This window comes from Sus scrofa, chromosome 17 (assembly GCF_000003025.6).
Source record: "Sus scrofa isolate TJ Tabasco breed Duroc chromosome 17, Sscrofa11.1, whole genome shotgun sequence".
Lineage (NCBI taxonomy): Eukaryota > Metazoa > Chordata > Mammalia > Artiodactyla > Suidae > Sus > Sus scrofa.
The window spans coordinates 52,384,177-52,402,519 of NC_010459.5; the positions used below are offsets into that span (position 1 = coordinate 52,384,177).

Sequence of the window (18,343 nt, forward strand, 5' to 3'; positions counted from 1 at the left end):
TTTATTACAATTTACTATGAAGTCCTACATGTGATACGGATTCTGATTTCTCATCTTTGGTCCAATTATTCAGAATTTAAAAAACAACTTGGGACTTATCCAGGTGTTTTATTCCTGACACTTAATGCTATTTGTTGGACAGGCTGCTAAAGATAAAGAAAGAGAAAAGGCTTATATCTTAAAATTTCCTTTCTTGGTAACCCCTTGGTTAAAAAGGAGCTGGAGTAGGGTGACAATGATGGAAGATATTTGGGGCAGAATTTTTTTTTTTTTTTTTTGCTTTTTAGGGCTGCACCCACCATATATGGAAGTTCCCAACCTAGGGGTTGAATTGGAGCTACAGCTGCCAGCCTACACCACAGCCACAGCAATACCAGATCCAAGCTGTGTCTGTGACCTACACCATAGCTGGATCCTTAACCCACCAAGTAGGGCCAAGGATTGAACCCGCATCCTCTTGGATACTAGTCAGATTCGTAACCCGCTGAGCCCCAATGGGAACTCCTTGGGCCTAATTTGTAATTAACAATATTTTTATTACTCAGTGTTTCCAGATGAGGGAGGCCTGAAACCACTTGGAATTTAACAGACCAAAGTTGAGGTGTCAACCAAAGTTGACTCTCAAGTACGAGAAACCTCCCAAGCAAGGCTTGCTCTGTGTAAGAGCCAAGAGAAGCTTTTCAAATCTTGATTTAATCATCTGGGGTAAACTCAGTTGCAAACCCAAGAGCCTCCCCACCCACATCCTCTCCCTTTGCCGGCAGTGCTGAAAATGACAGACTCCTTCCCCAGCCGTCCCTGCAGTTTCAGAAGAACTGGCACTTCTAAGTAATTTATTCCATCAAACACCATTCAAATCTGTCTACTCACTCTCTCCACCGCTGCCATTCCAATCAAGCCATCTCTCCATCAGAGGCACTACTTTGTAGGAACACAGACACCATCCATCACATCACGGAGTACCAAGCGCACTATCAATGCTAGGTCTTCAGATAACAGAAGAGGTAGCTGTGCACAGCAGGGACTACCGGCCTCATAAATGTCCGTTGGTAGTCTTGAGACCTGTGAAGGGAAATAGGGCTTCTAGATCATGTTTGTCTTAATGATATAACGAATAAGAGTTATCTACCTTGCGCAGAGCTCAAAGGATGTGCAGACTTGCTAACTCCAGGGACCAGGCTAATAAAGAGACACGTGAAGGTGGTCAGGTAGGGACTGCGGTCATGTGGGAGGCCCCTGGCCCATCAGAAGCTGCTACACATCCAGCTCACATCGCCGTGCAGGAACGTGGGCATGGTGTTGACAAATCACACAGTGTTTTAAGAAAATCTGAATATTTGGCGTTTTCTGTGAAATCTCCTTTTTTTTTTTTTTGGTCTTTTCATTTAGGACGGCACCCAAGGCATATAGACATTCTCAGGCCAGGCGTCGAATCAGAGCTGTGGCTGGCTAGTCTACACCACAGCCACAGCAGGGTGGGATCCAATTCACCTCTGTGATCTACACCCCAGCTCATGGCAACACCAGATCCTTAACCCACTAAGTGAGGCCAGGGATCGAACTCATGTCCTCATGGATACTAGTTGAGTTTGTTACTGCTGAGCCACAATGGAAACTCTGAAATCTTTTTTATTTATTTTTTCTTTTTTTGGAGCCGCACCTGTGACATGTGGAGGTTCCCAGGCTAGGGTTGAATCAGAGCTACAGCTGCTGGCCTACACCACAGTCACGGACACAGCAATGCAGGATCCAAACTGCGTCTTTGACCTACACCACAGCTCAAGGCAGCATTGGATCCTTAACTGACTGAGCAAGGCCAGGGAGTGAAACCACAACCTCATGGCTACCAGTCAGATTTGTTTCCACTCTGCCACAGTGGGAACTCCTCTCCTAATTTTTACATTTATTTATTTCCTTTCTTTTTAGGGCCACACCCATGGCATATGGAAGTTCCCAGGCTAGGGGTTGAATCAGAGCTACAGCGGCTGGCCTACACCACAGCCACAGCAACAAGGGATCCGAGAGGTGTCTGTGACCTACACCACAGCTCACGGCAACACAAGATCCTTAACACACTGAGCAAGACCAGGGATCGAACCCATATCCTCATGGATACTAGATAGGAGGCTGGGCAGAGCCTTTGGGCTCAAATAGGACAAAACAAACCAAAATTAAGCAAACAACCAAGCAAGAAATCCCCAAAACATGATTTGCCTGTTACTTTATTTGGTGGCCATGGAGGTGGCTGAGTGTGGGGAGAAGCCTAAATCGGTTTTTAGGATTTGGTTTTAACAATTTGTTAGCACCTGTGCTTTGTGTTTTTCTTTGATTTTATATTTTTAAATTCATCACCTTAGATAAAGTTTTGAAGGAAAGTAGAGTTTTTCTCATTTTAGTGCCATGTAAATTTAATATCACGTAAAGCAGTTTGAATGTGGGAATTTTCAAAAGACTGAAAAATTGGAATTGGGGTGCTGCATGTACTATCAGTCAGTATCTTTTGCTTTTCCTGGTAATTTGATGATTTGGCGATTGAATGTAATTTTGAGAAAAATGTACCTGCATAATAGATAATCAGAGGGAAGATGGAAGAGTGTAGCGATGGAACAGAGAGTTTACACATGATACTTTGGGAGATTTGCATTTGTAGTGTTTTCGGCTAGATTAGACCCATAAATTAACCTCTAATAACAACAGGAAAGAAGAGCAGAAATGGATTAAGTTGTTTAAAAAAGCCTGAAAGGTTCGTACTGATTATCTGTAAAAGAGATTTAATTATCCTTTTAAACACTTACTGCTGATTTAAAAAAGCACTACGCCTTCAAACATCAATGTCACATGAATGTTATGATCATATACTTCGTTTCAAAGAATGCTTCATTTTTAAAAAGTAACTTGTGCTCATGGTAAAATTTGAACAGCGTAAAGGTATCTATACAAAAGAAACGTGGCATCTGAATGGAATTCTGGAAGAGAAAAAAGGGAATCTGGAAAGAATGGGAAATTCTAATAAAGTCTATAGTTTAGTTAATTCCTCTCTCTCTCTCTCTTTTTTTTTTTTTTGATATTTTTAGGGCCACTCCTGTGGCATGTGGAGGTTCCCAGGCTAGGGGTCCAATCAGAGCTATAGCTGCTGGCCTATACCTCAGCCACAGCCAGGCCAGATTCAAGCCACTTCTGTGACCTACACCACAGCTCATGGCAACACCAGATCCTTAACCCACTGAGCAAGGCCAGGGATTGAACCCACAACTTCATGGTTCCTAGTCGGATTCGTTTCTGCTGTGCCACGATGGAACTCTGTTAATTCCTTAGTTTTGACAAATGCACCGGGATATAAAAGATATTAACATTGGGAGAGGCTGGGTGAAGGGTATACAGGAACTGTTGGTGATCTTTGCACTTTAAAATTATTTAAAAATAAAAAGGACTTCCCGTCATGGCTCAGAGGGTTATGAACCTGACTAGTATCCATGAGGATGTGGGTTTGATCCCTGGCTTTGATCAGTGGGTTAAGGATCTGGTGTTGACGCAAGCTGTGGTGTAGTTTGCAGATGAGGCTCAGATCTGGTGTTGCTGTGGCTGTGGTGTAGGTTGGCAGCTGTAGCTCTAATTTGACCCCTAGCCTGGGAACTTCCATATGCCATGGGTGTGGCCCTAAAAAAAATGAAATTAAAATGAAAAAGTTTAAAAAACAAATAACAAAAGTAAGTAAAAAAAAAAAGGGGGGGGGGAGTTCCCATTGTGGTGCAATGGGATAGGCATCTTGGGAGTGCTGGGAGGCAGATTTGATCCACTTTATTAGAAATAGAACTGAATGTTTATTTATGTACTTATTTGTCTTTTTATGGCCTCACGTGCAGCATGTGGAATTTCCGAGGCTAGGGGTTGAATGGGAGCTGCAGCTGCTAGCCTACACCACAGCCACAGCAATGCCAGATCCTTAACCCACTGAGCGAGGCCAGGGATCGAACCTGCATCCTCATGGATACGAGTTGGGTTCATTACCACTGTGACACCATGGGAACTTCCTGAGTGCTTTTAAATAGAGGACCTACAACAGGGAAGGTACTTGGAACGTGTCAGAGAAACAACCAATTTCATCCGAGAAATATTTACTGGGTATTGGGAATGAGCAGAGAGCAGTGGCTGGAACCTAGTTTACTGGGTACTGGGAATGAGCAGAGAGCGGTGGCTGGGACCTAGTTTACTGGGTACTGGGAATGAGCAGAGAGCGGTGGCTGGGACCTAGTTTACTGGGTACTGGGAATGAGCAGAGAGCGGTGGCTGGGACCTATAGCCATAAACAAGGTCATCTGGGTCCTGCCCACACACTCATCCTAGAGGAGAAGAGAGACGACGAGTGATCAGATGTGCAGTCACAACATGTGATCCTGTGAAAAGGAACGGTGGATGAAGTTGTGACCAGAGAAGCCCTCCCATAAGGGGCCATTTAAGGTGAGAGGTCTGAAAGAGAAGATGGCAGGAGCCCTGAGAAGAATTGTGGAAAGCACCTTGCGGGCAGAGGGAATGGCAAGTGCCAAGGCCCTGAGGTTGGAAAGATCATGCTGAGTCGGAAGAGTCAACAGGAGCCACGTGAGGCTGGAGCAGGGGGAATGAGAGGGGAAGGCAGGGATCAGGTTGTGTCAGACAGGGGGTGCTGTAGCTGAAGAGTCTGGATCTTATTCTAAGGGAAACAGAAAACAGAAAAAACAGAAAATCCTCCAGCTGTGCTTGTGTGCCGAGCTGGACAGGAATGCAGCAAGTTAACGCTGGGAGAGCAGCTCCCAGCCAAGGACGGGCGGGGGCTGGTGGATGAATTCCTCCCATTTCCCAGCCCCTTGCGTGAGATAGCGCTGAGGCGTATTCTTCAGTCGTCCAGAATGCAAAATCCCAGCAGGATGGAGCTCCAGCTGCCAGCAGTGGCAACCTGCCCACGGATCCCCCTTCCCTGTCCCACCCTCCATTCCATCACAGAGATGCCTGGGGGCTCCTCCCAAACCACCTACCTGCACTCGGATTCTTGTCTCAGGGATCCCACTCAACTCTCTCCAGGACCTGACACTCAGCAGATCCCCAGAAAGCATTTAAATAAACCTCTGGCAGCTGAAACATAGGGAAAGACTGGCATGGGAATTCCCGTTGTGGCTTAGTGATTAGCAAACCTGGCTAGTGTTCATGAGGACATGGGTTCCATCCCTGGCCTCATTCAGTGGGTTAAGGATCCGGTGTCACTGTGAGCTGTGGTGTAGGTCACAGACACAGCTCGGATCCTGCTTTGCTGTGGCTGTGGTGTAGGCCGGTGGCTGCAGCTTCGATTCATCCCCTAGCCTGAGAACCTCCATATGCCACAGGTGTGGCCCTAAAAAGATCAAAAAAAAAAAAAAAGGAAAGGAGAAAAGAAAAAGAAAAACTGGCATGGATGTTTGTGATTTCATTTTTTGGTTTTGTTTTGACTCTTTTTTTTTTTTTCCTTGTCTTTTTAGGGCTGCACCTGAGGCATATGGAAGTTCCCAGGCTAGGGGTCGAATCAGAACTACAGCTGCTGGCCTACACCACAGCTACAGCCATGCGGAATCCAAGCTGTGTCTGCGACCTACACCACAGCTCACAGCAACGCTGGATCCTTGACCCACTGAGCAAGACCAAGGATTGAACCTGAGTCCTCATGGATACTGCTGAGCCTTGATGGAAACTCCTGTTTTGACTTATTTTTTAAAGGAGACATAAAGAATATATTTGTCTTGGTTCATATGGGATTTTATCCAATTGGACTGCAATATATTTTGTGCACTTCATAAACGCTCCAGCTCTTTGTACATGCCACATACTGAAACCTTTTTTCTTCAGGAACTTAGGAAGCCCACGTTAGAGTTTCTGCTCGGGCTTCTCCCCTGCCATGTGTTCCCACCCCCAGCACTCTTTTGCTTAGGGAGGCAGGAGTTGTCCTAACACTAACTGTCCCAGAAATGAAGTGGCCAGGCAGAAGGAAAGGCCCCTTGTGCCCATTGCTGCCCTAGGCCCGAAGATCTGCTTGGCTGGATGCTGGAAACTTCTTTTGTTTTTTTTTTTTCTTTTTAGGGCAGCACCTGCGGCATATGCAGGTTCCAGGCTAGGAGTCAAATCAGAGCTACAGCTGCTGGCCTGTACCACAGCCAGCAGCTTGGGACCCAAGCTGTGTCTGTGACCTACACCACAGCTCATGGCAATGTCAGATCCTTAACCCACTGAGCAAGGCCAGGGATCGAACCCGAAACCTCATAGTTACTAGTTGGTTTCATTTCTGCTGTGTCACAAGGGGAACTTCTGGAAACTTCTGATGGTCAGCAAGAGACCCACCGATGACAATCATCACCTCCCCCAAATCAAATCTGCAAATCTCACAGGAGACACAGGATTTCACAAGGCTAATAAAAATGACGCTGGAGAGCCGCTTTTAACCCCCCAAGGCACTACGTGAGGATTTGGCAGACAGAAACAAAGAGAAAATCTGCATGGATGATACTCCCAGAGGCACTTCTTTAGGGGAATGGTGGAATCACGATTAAGAGTGCCCTTTAGAAAAGTCAATGAACTTTCATGTAAGTTCCAGAAAAGTCCAGAAATCATACTCCAGAAATTACATCTCCAGAAATGATCCTCTTTTGATTTGGGCTCTGAAATAGACGTTTAATGGACTATGGAATGGTTTTTGTTGAAAAGTTAGCAAAAAAAAAAAAAAAGTTCGGCTCTTGCAGACTGAGTCACAGGGTCCTCCGGGGATCCAGACTTTGCCCAGTTCGGGTAAAGGACCGAGAGGCAGCCCACTGTGGCCTTATGCTTGAGCACCCTCTCCATAACCCAATGACTCAGGAAAAAGGCAGCATTTTTCTCACCTTAAAAAAAAAAAAAAAAAAAAAGCAAAAAACAGTTAAGAATCTGACTGCAGCAGCTCAGGTTGTTGTAGAGCCTCGGGTTTGATCCCTGGCTCAGCACCATGGGTTAAAGGGTCTGGCGTTGCTGCAGCTGCTGCATAGGTTGCAGCTGTGGCTTGGATTCAATCCCTGACCCATGAACTTTCATATGCCTTGGGTGCAGCCTTAAAATTAAAAAAACCAGAAAAACAAAAACTCTTCTTGAACTTTTGATCTATTCTCTGTTCCAAGAATGAGGTAATACTTTGCAATAACCTAACTTCCATTAAATGAAATTAATTTTAAAAATTTATTTTGGAGTAACTATAGATGCACAGAAAAATTGCAAAAAAAAAAAAAAAAGTATAGAGTCCATGGGCTCTCCCCCCATTTTCCAAGTTCCCATCAGCCTATATATATATATACATTTTTTTTTTTTGTCTATTTAGGGCCGCACCCATGGTATATGGATATTCCTAGGCTAAGGGTTGAATCAGAGCTATAGCTGCTGGCCTACACCACAGCCACAGCCATGCCAGATCCAAGCCACGTCTGCAACCTATACCACAGCCCATGGCAATGCTGGATCCGTAACCCACTGAGCGAGGCCAGGGATTGGATCGAACCTGCACCCTCATGGATGCTAGTCAGATTCTCTTATGCTGAGCCAGGATGGGAACTCCCCATCTTGCATAATTATGCTACAATATCAAAAACTAGGGAAATCACATTGATGCAATCCATAGAATTTATTTAAATTTCACCAGTTACGTATGCATGGTGTGTGCCTGTGTGCAGCTTTATGCAATTTTATCAAGGGTAGATTCATATAACCAGTCAAGATACTGAGCTCTTCCTTGGCTACAGCCAGGGCGACTCAGTTTTTTGGATGGGAGCGCAAGCTACATTAGCCAGAATCAACGCAAAAAGAAGGCCTGCCTTCAATGGGGGCAGAGTTCAGAGATTCAGTGTTAAGGCTCTGACCCAGGCCTTTCTCTTCTTACATCTGGGGCTTGCTGCTCAGTCCAGCTGACATGGCATATGGAGGCTGTGAGAAAGGCCCACAGACCGTATAGGGTACACTTGCTGCTTGACACGCATGAGGGGTTTGGAAGAATGTTCCCGCAGCCTCGGGAAGGAAGGCTATTGAATAGAGTGGCTTAGGCAGGTCGGCTGAGGTTGTACGTCCTTCTGTTTCTCAGCTGGGGGTTGGGGGGGAGCCATGAAGCCTTGATTCAAGGCCAGGGCTTAGGCTCCGCTGACTCTCCATCCCCCCACCCCCAGCCCCCAGGCCCTCCCCGAGGGTCAAAGATACCCCCCTAGCGCACCTCCCACCAGTCTCAAAAAGAAGCAGGAAGGGCCCAGAGCTTGTAGGCCCACTTCCCTCTCCCCAACTCACCAGCGGGACAAAGCAATCCTCCTTCCTGCAAAGACGTGAGAGGTGGGAGGGTTGAGGGTGGAGAGAAGCCAGGATTTACAGGCTCAGGCACTGGTACTTTTTAAAAACCCCGCCTCCCAGGTTTATCAGACAAACTACAGGATGCCCAGTGAACTTGGTATTTCAGATAAACAGCCAATAATTTTTGTTTTTTAGTTCAAGTATGTCCCAAACATCACAGGAGACAACTCACATTACAAATGTTCTTTGTTGTTCATCAGAAATGCAAAGTTCCCTGGGGCATCTTGTATTTTTATTTGCTGCACCTGGCAAGCCTGGGATCCCAGGTGACTCTCATGGGCAGCCAAGGTGGAGAACCCCCGACCCAAGGAAACAGGAGGGAGAGAGGCGTCTTCTTCTCACACGCTTTGGTTCTTTGGACCCTAAAGTGTAACTCTGCAGCTTGTGGACATCCGGGGTGTGGGCTTTCCCCATGGGGGGAGAATGATCTCTCAGGCCTGTCCTGGCCTGCCTTCTGGAACCCCAATATCAGCCAGGGCTTCTTATGGATCCTCCTAGAGTGACTGGCTCAGCAGCGGGCTGGGAAAAACACAAAAATACATTCTTTAAATCAACACAAGCCTACGCAGTACTTGCTGAAAATGAACTCTCTCTCCTTTTCCCACCTCAAATTATGTCCAGCTTTGTTATCCAGTGTGGTTTACCAGAGGCTCGGTGACGAGATTATATAGACTCCCCTGATAAAAGCCAACAGTATGTCCCCTCGAGTCAGCGTGTAAAGTCTTCACTGCAGTCTCTGGGACAAATTCATGTCCAGAGATCCCTTGTCACTGAAAGTGCAAGAAAACTGAGGTCAAAAGAAAGTGAACGCTAAGCTCAAATCCTCTTGCCCATATGAGTTGTAAGACCAAAGCAATTACGGTCCAAATTCACCTGCCCTGACTTCTTATTCTGCTCGGACTCAGCTGTGTGGGGTCTTATAATGATAGCAGATGGGGTAGAGGGTCCTTCAGGAGTCTGGGTGTGAGTTAGCTGACTCTTCCTCACAGAATGTCACCAGACTGAGGTCAAGATTTTTTTTGGCCACACCTGAGGCATGTGCCAATTCTCTGGACCAGGGAGCAAATCTGAGCCACAGCTGTGACCCAAGCCACAGCAGTGACAATGCCGGACCCTTAACCTGCTCTGCCACAATGGGAACTCCTGAAGTCAAGATCTTGGTCGGGATTGAATTTCTCATCCGAGGCTTGGAATGCTCTTGGCGGGTCACTGGTTCTTGGCAAAACTCATTTCCTGGTAGCTGTAGGACTGAGGTCCCATCTTCTCCCGTTCTCAGCAGCATCTTGCGTCTGCTCCCAGGAGCTGTCCATAGTTCCTTGCGTTGTGACCCCCACATGCAGTTCACAGCATGGCTGCTTGCTTTCTTCCAGACCAGCAGGAGCACGTTCCTGGGACTTCTTCCAGTCCGTTGTCCAGATACCCTTTAAAGGGCTCACCTGATTAGGTCAGGCTCATCAAAGGTCAACCACACCACGGGTGCGGCAAAAAAAAAAAAACAAAAAAAAAAAAACACAATTAGCCACTCTCCCATTACTGTGTGTTAAAAGCAATTATTCTTAGACAAATACCATCTGATGTCACCTATATGTGGAATCTAAAATACGACAGAGGAACTTATCTATGAAACAGAAACAGACTCACAGACTCACAGACATAGAGAACAGTCTTGTGGTTGCCATGGGGTGGGGGGGCGGGATGGAGGAGGGATGGACTGGGAGTTTGGGGTTTGCAGATGCAAACTATTACATGCAGAATGGATAAACAAGATCCTACTGTATTGCACAGGGAACACTAGTCAATATTCTGAGATGAACCATAATGGAGAAGAATATAAAGAATAGTGTAACTGAATCATTTGCCGTACAGCAGAAATTAACACAACACCGTAAACCAACTACACTTCAATAAAAAGTCATAATTCTTTAATAACATTAAATATCCAATAAGTATTCAAATATCCAATTCTCTCATACATATTAGAATTTTAAAAAATGTTTGAGTGAGTGGGGAGTTCCCGTTGTGGTGCAGCGGAAATGAATCTGACTAGGAACCGTGAGGACGCGGGTTTGATCCCTGACCTCACTCAGTGGGTTAAGGATCTGGCGTTGCCGTGAGCTATGACGTGGCTTGGATCTGGTGTTGCTGTGGCTGTGGTGTAGGCTGGCAGTTGTAGCTCTGATTCAACCCCCAGCCTGGGAACCTCCGTATGCCACGGATTGCCACCCTAAAAAGCAAAAACAATGTTTGAGTGAGGATTTAAATAAAGTCCCCAGACTCCAATTGGTTATATATATCATGTATCTGTTAATCGCAGGCATTACCCTCTAACTTTTCTTTTCCCTGGCTGTATGTTTGTTGAAGAAATTGGCTTATATGTCCTGCAGAATTTCCCACACCCTGGATTTTGATGATTGCAGCCATGGAGCGGAAATTCCCAGGCTATAAATCAACTATGCTTTAATAAACAAACAAACAAATATTTATTAAAGCATTATATATATATATAAATAAATAATTTCTTTATATTATATATATAAAGAAATTCCCAGGCCAGGGATCGAACCTGCCCCAGAGCAGCCACAATGCTGGATCCTTAACCTACTGAGCCACCAGGGAACTCTGGAAAGATTTCTTTAGAGGTGGTGGTGTGTTCCTCCAGCAGGAGGCGGACAATGTCTGGGTGTCTCTCTGTTATGATGTTAGCAGCCCCTGATGGTGGGTACAGCCCTTGTCTGTATTGATTTGTTCACTAGGGGTTGCAGAATGGTGACTGGTATTGATTTTCATTCTTCCACTGTACCTGCTGTGACGGTAGGAATAAGCTAATATGTTTCAAACCACCTTCATCCCTCCTCAATTCCCTGATTAAATCTGATTTGGGGGAACAGAGTTTCAGGCAGAACCCGTTTTGTCTTCTCAGACTTTAGATTTGCCTAATTTCATCAACTTATTTTCTGCTTCCATCTTAGAAGCTGGCGTATTAGCTTTACAATAAGGCTCTTGTTCCTTATTTGGTTATGAGTAAAATCTATCACTTGTCAGTGGTTGAAGCCACAATACGTAAAGTCATGGTCATAGTTCATATAATCAATAAATCCAGGAGACACATGCAGAGTGGTGCTTGTAAGAGCTGAGAACCAGTCATGTGAATTCCAGAAGTTTCTTCCCTCAGTACCCAAAGTCATTAAAAACAACAATTCTCTCAAAACAGCAGTAAGATTTTGGGCAGCCAGTTAGGTAGACCCTACCTGGGCCAGGCAGCAATCATATAAAGCCAGACTTTCTGTAATGCAGTTGGGCATCCCAATCCGAAGAACTGGCTGAAAGCCACAGTAAAAGCTACAACCACTGTTGCCAAAATTCTGCCTCTTACTGGAACCAAAAGATGGTCACTTACAATTTAATCACAACCTAGACCCAGACCAGATCATTACAAATAATCAATCACGTCTCTTCCGTAACGGATCTCAAGGTACTTGTAGCCAGTGGTGGATTCACCATGAAGACAATGAAGCTTAAGCTTTGGACCCCTCACCTGCCTGGGTCCTCTTCAAAGCCCTGGATGAGATCCTACTAATTCTGTAATTAGAAATTTTTTGTTTTGTTTTTGCTTCTTAGGGCCACATTTGTGGCATAAGGAAGTTCCCAGGCTAAGGGTGGAATTGGAGCTGTGGCTGCCAGCCTACACCACAGCCACAGCAATGCGGGATCCTCGACCCGCTGGGCGAGGCCAGGGATCGAACCTGCATCCTCATGGGTACTAGTCTGGTGTGTTACCACTGAGCCACAACAGGGACTCCTGTAATCTTTTTCTTAACGAGGGCCCCCCAGCCTGGCTCCACCTTACTCCTAGCCTTTCAACTCACTTGCTCTAGTGCCTCAATTCCAACAATGACCTGATCTGCCAGGCTCTACAAATCCATGATCCTAGTACCTTCTCTCTGCACTCCCCTCCCCGTATTTTCCCTTCCCTCTAACCCATTTTAGATTCTACTGTCCATTGCTTTAATAACTAACACACGCCACACCTTTGCCCGTCTTGCTGTGTTGTATACTCTGTTGGCAAAGCCCCAGCCCTAATTAAATCCAGCCTTCTGGTCTACTCCTGCACCTTGCAGCTCAGCGTTTCAGGAGAAAACACCGCCATGCCAATGAGTGTTGCTGTTCAGACAAGTGGGTCCTTGAACCGCCCCCCTGGGGAGAGCCTGCTTGAGAATCAAGCCAAAAGAGCAAAGCAGAGATAAGCTGTCATCCTCTAAACCACTCTTTCTAGCTCAAATCTCAGGACTGACTCTCATCGGACATTTAGCTACGACAGGCAAGGATGGGATATTCTGATGGGCCGGGTCTGGGTCACACACTCACCCCTGAAACGGGGCTAGGTGTTGGGTAAGCTCCATCCGGTCCCATGGGTGTGACAGGGAGTGGGGGAGAGGTGGTATTTATTTATTTATATATTTTTGGTCTTCTTAGGGCTTCACCCGCGGCATATGGCGGTTCCCAGACCAAGGGTCGAATTGGAGCTGCAGCTGCTGGCCTACGCCAGAGCCACAGCCACAACGCAGGATCCGAGCCACGTCTGCAACTTACACCACAGCTCACGGCAACGCTGGATCTTTAACCCACTGAGCGAGGCCAGGGATCAAACCCGTGTCCTCATAGATCCTAGTTGGGTTTGTTACCGTTGAGTCACGATGAGAACTCCTGGTTTTTATTTAATTAAATTAATTAATTAAGTAATTTGTTTTGTCTTTTTAGGGCTGCACCCACGGCATACAGAAGTTCCCAGGCTAGGGGTTGAATCGAATCACAGCTGTAGCGCCAGCCTATGCCACAGCCACAGCCATGCCAGACCCAAGCCGCGTCTGTGATCTACACCACATCTCACAGCAGCACCAGATCCTTAACCCACTGAGCAAGTTCAGGGATCGAACCTGCGTCCTCGTGGATGCTAGTCAGCTTCGTTTCCACTGAGCCACGATGGGAACTCTTGGTTTTTACCTTAAAACACAGATTTTATTATTATTCAGGAATCATGAGGCCAACAGGTCAGGAGATGTCTGCCATTGACACTGCTGGTTTGGGAGTTCCCATCGTGATGCAGTGGAAACGAATCCAACTAGGGAGCATAAAGTTTTGGGTTTGATCCCTGCCCTCGCTCAGTGGGTTAAGGATCCAGTGTTGCTGTGGCTGTGGTATGGACTGGCAGCTATAGCTCTGATTCGACCCCTATCCTGGGAACCTCCATGTGCTGCAGGATCGGCCCTAAAAAGAAAAAAGAAAGAAAGAAAGAAAGAAAGAAAGAAAGAAAGAAAGAAAGAAAGAAAGAGAAAGAAAGAAAGAAAGAGAAAGAAAGAAAGAAAGAAAGAAAGAAAGAAAGAAAGAGAAAGAAAGAAAGAAAGAGAAAGAAAGAAAGAAAGAAAGAAAGAAAGAAAGAAAGAAAGAAAGAAAGAAAGAAAGAGAAAGAAAGAAAGAAAGAAAGAAAGAAAGAAAGAAAGAGCTGGTTGGTTTTGAGATTTGGGCAGGGGTTGGGGGGACGTGCCAGGGAGCCTACAGGGAAGCCCTAGTGGTTGTTCAGGGAGAGGGCGTGGGAAACAGGGACAGGAGCCTTTGTTGTGGTTTCCATGAGGATGGATGAGGAAACAGGGTGAGCGGCCTGAGGACTGGCTAGTTTGAACGACTTCAGTGGGCTCTCGGGCTGGGGGGCTGCGCCTGGTTGCTTGGCCTCTGGGCCTGGAGAGATCAGGGCAGGTGGATAGTGGCCTGGAGTGTGAGCGCCAGTGGGCGAGGTGGTTGGGGCGTGGCTCTGAATTGGGGGTTTGCATATGGAACGCTAACTCTGGGGCGACCTATTGACCATCCTAGGAATTGACTGACTCTGGGAGGGGCAGTCCCTCCAGGGTCTGCAAAGCCCCCAAATGGCAGAGCATCAAAAGTACACAATAAAAAGATGTAATTAGTATAGTCCCCCCAATCAATATCCAGTGTCTGTGGCCAGAAGTGTAGACAGGTGCTGCGCAGGCAGAAACAAAAGATCCGCTGCAGAAATACGATGCCAGCCGTTCTCACCCCAAATTAGGACTCTGCTTACCTTGCTGATTTTTTATCCTATGCTCCCAGAGGGACCCTCTCTCTTTGTCAGTGGGATTTGCTGCACCCTCAGGCCTCATGGTTAGTTCCATTCCGGGATCTCTGACAAAGTGTCCAGGTCTTCTCCAGGCTTCTCAGCCCCAGGTCACCGGGTCCTCAGGGCTGCACCTGCCACTGCCATTCATTTGGGATCCACTGTGGGCAAAAGCTGACAGTTGACGGTGGCCAGTTCTCACTTCCCCTGGCACCAGGCCCTTCTGTTTTATTGAAAACACCCAGAAACAGCCTGCTGTTGCCAGGAGCAGGGAGGGATCTGAGCTGTTGTGAGATATTTGTCTTTAGGCGTTAGCAGGATTGTCAGTCACCTCGGAGGCACGAGGTGGGGCAAAGTGAGAGACACACCATCAGGAAGACTGCCGTGTGGACCATTTCTGCTGAGAGGAGCCTGTCAGGGTTTGAGACGCTTTGGGCTGTTGAAGGGACTCGGCCCTTTTGATTCCTACCGCCTTATATGTTGAGATCTTTCCCAAGGGGGCTGGATATTCATTAGACACTGAAGATGAGAAAGCGCCTCCTTTGTGGGTTTGAGGTTGAATCGTGTCAGATGTGGGAGCTGATGGATGCAGGTGGCAGGGAGCCCGGGTCTTGGATTCTGTGTGAGGAGGGGGCTCCGGTGGGTCCCCTTCCTCCTTCATCAGACCTGAGTGCTCAGCTATCATCCTTCTCTTTTCTCTAGCAGCGGTTCCATCTCTTAGCTTCTCCCTGCAGGAGCTTCTGAAGGCACAGCCACTCTCGGCTGCTTGTAAATTGCTTGAACTGCGCAGTTTCCCTGGCGTTGATCGGTGTTTGTTTTTTTGCGAGTGATTGTTTTGGGATCATCTTGATCTGTGAGTCTAGACAAGTCAGGTTAACTACACGGACCTTCCCCCGAACCTGCCTTCCCAAGCCTGCGCTTCCTACAGTAGAGTCCCCGGCTCTGAAAGTGGCACCATGCCTCCAGGTGCTGAGGGCACAAACCTTGGGCTCATGCTCTGCCCCTTCTCTTTCTCTTCCTCCCACATCCCATCTGCCATCAAAGCCTGTCGTTGGCTCTACCTGCAAATGGCACCTGGAATCTGCCTGTTTCTTACCACCTCTGCTGGTCCAAGCACCGTCACTTCTAGCCCAAACTGGCTCATCCCTGGTTTCGGCTCCCACTTTGTCTGCTTCAATCTGTTCTCTCAAAGCAGCCAAAGAGAATCTGTTAACACCTAGGTGGTGTCCTGCCACACCTGTGCTCAAACCCTTCCCTTGGCTCTAAAAGCCAAGTTGCCTGGAGGACTGCCACCTGGCCTCATCTCCTAGGCTCTCTCCTGCTCACTCCGCCCCAGCCGCACCCCCTCGCGGCTATGCTGCCAGCATGCCAGACCCATGCTCAGAGCCTTTGCATAGACTATACCTTCTGCTTTGCTCAAATGTTGCTTTCGTGGGAGGCCTTCATTTACTTAATGAAATTAGATAGTTAAACATTTTTAAATGTAATTTGATTTATTTTTTTGGCCACACCCACAGCATATGGAAGTTCCTGGGCCACAGGATTGAACCTGTGCCTCCTCAGTGACCCAAAGTCACTGCGGTCAGATTCTTAACTCACTGGGCCACAGTAGAAACTCCTTAAAAAGTAAATGCACCTCCTCTTAGACTTCCATGCTTTGTTTTTCTCCATGGCATGTCACCCTCTGTCATACTGTATGTTTTTCCTCGTTTATTTGTTTACATCTCTCTCTGTCACCAGAACTTTAGCTCTGCAAGGGTGGGGACTTGCCTCTGTTTTGTTCTCTGCTGTATCCCAGTGACTAGAACACAGTACGTGCTCAATAAATATTTGTCAAACGATTGATCGAATCACTGTGGCAACCATCTTATGGTCTGAATAAAGGTTTGGAATTGATGATGACCCTTAAAAAAAATCTGCATGATGCATGTGTTTTGAGGATGCCTGAGGGTCCCCCTTTTGTCCCCAGCTCCCAGAGGCAGTTCACTTGCCAAGTTGGTGGCGGAAGAAAGCAGTAAACCGGTTCCTCTCCCCTGTGAGTGAAAAGTTCCATTGATACACACTGATACATGCGACAGTCTTCGAAAATGTCAGTGGGGTGAGTCACAGGCCGGGGGACTGCTCCATGACCTGGTCCCCGTGCCGCCTCGATGACTAACTCTGTCCCACGTCATGTCACCAGAGTCAGAAGGACCCCCTGACCTTCACCAAAAGGGAAAAGCATTTTTCACTGGGGATGCCTGACCTGGCTGGAGTGCAGCCAGGCTGGACCTGGGCAGGGTGCCACAGGTCCAAGTCATGAACGTCGGGGATGCTCCTGTCCGGCAGGTCAGTCTTCTGAGTTTCCTTGTGTGTAAAGAGAGGACAGTCATTCATTCAACCGCTATTTAGTAAACACTGAGGAGGGGCAGGGGATGCTGAGTGAGCGGGACAGACAGGTACTTGCTTTCTAGGAGGTCACGGTTGATGAGAGAAAGAGATGGCCACCAGGAAAGGGAAGAGGCACAACACTCACTCTCCAGAGAATGTCACGGAGGGAATAAGGCAGGAGAGTGGACTAGAGGATAGGGGCCAACCCCAGCAGGACAGTCAGGAGGAGAGGGCCCCAGGCAAAGATGGCCAGGTGGGGAGCGGGCCAAGTGAGAATCTGGGTGGAGGGACTAGCAGGGCACAGGTGGGCAAAAGCTCCCTGCATTTGAGGACAGAGGCTGGTGTGGCTGGAGCGGGGGGAGCGGAGGGAAAGGGACAGGACCAGGTCAGGATCCGGGGACATGGGCACTGGGAGGGCACAGTGAGGAATTTGGGTTGTGTTCAGTGGAGCTGCCAAGTACTAAATGCCATGATGTCTACAGAGCACAGGGCAGGAAAGATGTGTCTTGGCTGGTGGGGCTCACACCCCTGCTGGGGGGCGGGGAGAACTTCTTCTGGGCTTTCCCTGGGCTTCCTCCAGCCTGCAGACATTCTCAGGGGAAAACCAGGCTGTCCAGGGCAGTGCCACACTGGGGAATCAGAGACAGATCCTGGGGAACCAGAGACAGATCCTGGAGTGGGTGCAGGGAGCCTGGGTCACCTTCAGCCTGGGCCACATCGAGCCCAGCAGTCTCTCAAAGAAGTGAGCTTCGGCGCTGACATCCACCCCCTTTCTCATTTTCTGCCTCACAGTGAGGATGCTGCCCCAGGACCAGGAGAGGGCGCTAGATTGCTTTGAAAAAGTTTGTCACTATGTACAAGTACTTAAAAAAAAAAAGCACATTCTTGTTCTCTCTTTTCTTTTTGGTTGCACCTGCAGGCTAGGGATCAAACCCCCGCCACTGCAGTGGCCCAAACCTCTGCAGTGACAACCCTGGATCCTTGGCCTTCTGCACCACCAGAGAACTCCAAAAAGAGAACATTCTGTATTTATTTATCCATTTTTATTTTTATTTTTTTATTACTCAGTGAATTCATCACATCTGCAGTTGTATAATGGTCATTACAATCCAATTTCACAGGATTTCCATCCCACAAAGAGAACATTCTTTAAATCACATTTTACAAATTAAAAACAGGAGTTCCCGTTATGGCTCTGTGGAAACGATAGGACTGGTATCCATGAGGATGCGGGTTCAATCCCTGGCCTCACTCAGTGGGTTAAGGATCCAGCATTGCTATGGCAAAAATTGAAAACATACGTTGTCTCACTTTAAAAAATTATATCCACGAAGTCATAGGTTTGCTGTACTGGTTTAATCTTTTCTCGAATACACATGAAAATAAATCATCTCAACCATCGTCACAACAGCCGTTTTTTTTTTTTTTTTTTTTTTTTTTTTTTTTTTTTGTCTTTTTGCTATTTCTTGGGCCGCTCCCTCGGCATATGGAGGTTCC

The 18,343-nt window shown here is 47.2% G+C and overlaps 1 long non-coding RNA gene across 1 annotated transcript; it reads right to left on the bottom strand.

Annotated features, from left to right (window-relative positions):
- LOC110257450 lies at positions 561-9,408 on the bottom strand. Its single transcript, XR_002340050.1, has 3 exons — positions 8,958-9,408; positions 8,293-8,871; positions 561-1,062 (listed from the first exon to the last, which is right to left on the bottom strand). It is a non-coding gene; the product is annotated as an uncharacterized LOC110257450 (long non-coding RNA).